The sequence below is a fragment of the Bombina bombina genome, chromosome 3, assembly GCF_027579735.1.
Source record: "Bombina bombina isolate aBomBom1 chromosome 3, aBomBom1.pri, whole genome shotgun sequence".
Lineage (NCBI taxonomy): Eukaryota > Metazoa > Chordata > Amphibia > Anura > Bombinatoridae > Bombina > Bombina bombina.
In genome coordinates, this window is record NC_069501.1 from 396,833,341 (window position 1) to 396,836,883 (window position 3,543).

Here is a 3,543-nt window from a genome sequence, read left to right on the forward strand (position 1 = left end):
ATTTGAGCATTGCTAGGGGGGATTTTAAGTAACTGTACTAAAGTATCTGTGATAAATAAGTTTAGGTTCTCAGGCTGTTTCCCCTCAGGTATGCCAATAATGCGGATGTTGTTCCTTCTGGCCCTATTTTCTAAGTCTTCAATTTTGATTTGCATTTTGGACAGACTAGTTGCGGTGGCATCTATGCTTGCACTATGAGTAAGTGTAAGATCCTCAAGATCAGAGACCCTTTGTTCCACTTCACTAATCCTGTTAGTGAAGTGTCTCAGTTCTTGAGATAACAATACAATTTCTTGTTTGATCTCTGCCCTAAGGGCATCAAACTTAGGGTTTAGAGCTTCTGCAATGTTTGTCACCAGAGCCTGCATGTTAAATGTTTCACTTAAGTATGAGGGATCGGTTGGGGTTGATTGTTCCTCTATAGATAGCTCTGTGCTATTTTTATTTCTTCTATCTCTTGCTTTAGCTGTCATGGCTGGTGGGGGAGTCCGGGAGTGGCTGTGGAGGAATTTGTAGAGCATGCAATTTTAAGCAACTTTCTAATTTACTCCTTTTATCAATTTTCTTCTTAAACGGGAAGAGTCCACAGCTGCATTCATTACTTTTGGGAATTCAGAACCTGGCCACCAGGAGGAGGTAAAGACACCCCAGCCAAAGGCTTAAATACCTCCCCCACTTCCCTCATCCCCCAGTCATTCTTTGCCTTTCGTTACAGGAGGTTGGCAGAGAAGTGTCAGAAGATTTTTATATAGTCTCTTATGGAGGGTAGTACTCGAAATGGGACTGGAGTTTTAAGTAATCCTGTCAGCCTCTCAGTAAGATCATGGATGAAAGTTAGAGTACGGAGATGCAGAGAGAGTCTTTCTGCGAAACCATCCCGACTCATGTTATCAGCTCCTTAGCAATCAGCGTTGACGAGTTTCGCTGCCTGCTATTTTCTCTCAAGTCCATGTCAGAAGCGAGGCTACTATCTGTCACACTTGAAGGGCCGTGTTTCTGTTCCACGGCGTTGATTCCGGTAAGATTGTTTCATTTTACTTCGATGATATGAATAAGTAATCTAAACGAAAAAGTCAGGGTCTCCGTGGGTCTCCTTTATCTTTAGAAGGAATCAAGAGTTAATATCTCATGAGGGGGATTATTGAACAGGGGGAACTTTAATCATGTTTGTTATGTGATTCTGTCTGCTAATGTGTAGTGTTATTTGGGCTTGGGGCTAGATCGGAACATTACAGCCTTTTCTTGTCAGGCTGCGCAGCCCTTGTCGGCTTTGGCACGCTTTTCTATGGCCTGCACGGTGCACCTTTTAACGAGGCGTGGTCACGCTTCTGTGCTCCATTTACGTATTCCTGACCGTCTGGCGGCGGAGAGATTCTGTTTCGCTAGTTTTCTGGGTCTCAGGAGGTGGTGAGTGCCCCATGGGGGGGGGGGGGGGGCGTAAGGTGCCATTTTTTATTTTTCTATATACCAATTTATGGAGAATTCTGATTTTTTTGGAGACGGATGTCTCTGATTCAGATTCTACTTCTTGTGAAGAGCATGAAATGGCCCGGGTAATCCATGCCCATCAGTTATGTTCCGAATGCAGCTCTAGAGTTCTCTCTTCTCCCGATACAGGGAATCCCATATCCTGTGCGGCGCCTCCCCTAGAACCTTCTTTGGCTACGTAAGCAGGTGTCCCTAATGCCATTACTCCTTTTCCAGAAGGCGGCTTGTTTCCTCCAGAGGTTACGGCACGGTTCCGCATGGCCATATCTATGGCCCTGGTGCATTTACATCTTCCAGAGGAGGTGTTGCTGAGATACTGTCTGTGTTATGCTAACCGGGGCTCGCCAGGCATGGGATCGTCTGGGTCAGATCAGCCATCTGGGGAAGCGGTTTCCTCTAAAGCTACAGGGGCCCAACCCTTGGGTGGGGGTCATCAGTTGCCCCGGCAGAGGTAAGTCTTGCTTGTGGTTAGACTGGTGCGCCTTTGTGTCCTGCTACGGAATGTTTTGGCAGTGCTGTAGGATCCCAGTACTAATAGGTTGAGGTATCATCGGTCTTCTGTTCCAGACGGCAAGCTGGGTTAGACGTGTGGGGATGATTTTTCCGTTGGGAAATATTTCTTCTCTGGAATTTGATACTAGCTATTTTGTGGTCGCTTGGGCACTTCCGCGGAAGTCGCATGTTAAGGTATTAGTGCATTGTTATGTCTTTAGATCCTGTTATCGATTCCTCTTGGGGTCTCTCATTTTCTATGGCCTGGGTCAGTTTGGAGTGCCCTATGTAGCAGGCTGGTCCTGATAGGGCGCTTTTTCTGTTCCTTACAGTCTATATCATCCACATGGTGCTGGTGTAACTGGCTGACCTGGCTGGGTGGTGAGTTGCTCACTCGGATGAGGAGTTTATTATCCTTGGTGTCTCTTCAGATCGAATAATGCTTCGCTTTTTGCTAAGAGTTTTCGTGAAGTGAACCTTCCATGAGTTTTCATAAATTTTTTGAGGCTCTGCCCATGCAGGGCTAAAACATGGTAGAGGAAGCCTTCATTTCCAAACGTCAGGCTGGTTCTCGTTCTGCCTTTGGGTGGGGCATCAGGGGACTGTACTCAGTCCTCACTGTCCTGTTCCTCGTGGGCGGGGATCCAGAGCGGATCCTACTAGGGATCAACCTGGACGATTTTCCTGGTCTTCTTTTTGAGGTTCTCCTCTTGGAATCCGTTTTCCTTGATAACGGTATCTCTTCCTTCGGGTTGAGGTTGATGGGCCTTTTTGTCCCCTTCCTAGGGGTTGGCTTCGGGTCATCTGTTTCTTGAAGTTAAAGCCTTTTGGTTATTCTACTTCCGGGATCTCGTCTGCTCCCATAATTTCGGGAGATTTACAGATTAGGTTGTCTCTCCTTTTTCCTGTGTCGCCCCTGCTTAGGCGTTTTTGGGTTTTCTCCCGCTAGGGGTTAGGATACATGTTCCTTCTTCAATCCTCGAGCTGTAGGGGTGTCAGGGAAGTGTATCCTGAGGATCTTAGAGACTTTTGTTAGCTTCTCTTTCCAGTTTCTAAGGGAGATGTTGCGTAGTGGTTAGCTCCACTGCACCTGAAGCAGGAGGTTGTGTGTTTGAACCCAGGTAAAGCTCATGTTTTCTCATCGGTCTTGTGCTTCTGGTGACAGCTAGCATTCCTATGCAGAGTTTTCTGTTTTCTCGTACGTTACTTAGTCTTTGGACTTAGTGGAAGTTGTCCCTAGAGCCTTAGGGCCTTTCAGAGTGTCTGTGAGGCTTTCCCATTTCCTATCACCCTTTATGTTGGGAGTTGTATCCCGCTGTGGGTGTCCTAAGCTCTCTGTGCATGGGATATTTCGTGAGAGTTCAGTGTCCAAGGTGTCTTGGATATGACTGTGATTGCATCGCCTGTGATGCAAAGTCTACTCCGGATGGGGTAACCTAGTGGTTCCTGAGGGGTTAATAAATAGTTAAGCCGGCTCCGAGTTTTTGGGTGTCTGGGTTTGTTTGTCCTGTCTTTGACTGGAATTTTGGGGGTCTGTATCCAGATCCCTTAGGACTGGTTCGG

General features: G+C 46.8%; 1 non-coding gene across 1 annotated transcript; it reads left to right on the plus strand.

Annotated features, from left to right (window-relative positions):
• The first annotated feature begins 2,392 nt into the window (after positions 1–2,392).
• On the plus strand, positions 2,393–2,505 carry LOC128655130 (U5 spliceosomal RNA). Its single transcript, XR_008401680.1, has one exon. It is a non-coding gene; the product is annotated as a U5 spliceosomal RNA (small nuclear RNA).
• Positions 2,506–3,543: the final 1,038 nt, after the last annotated feature.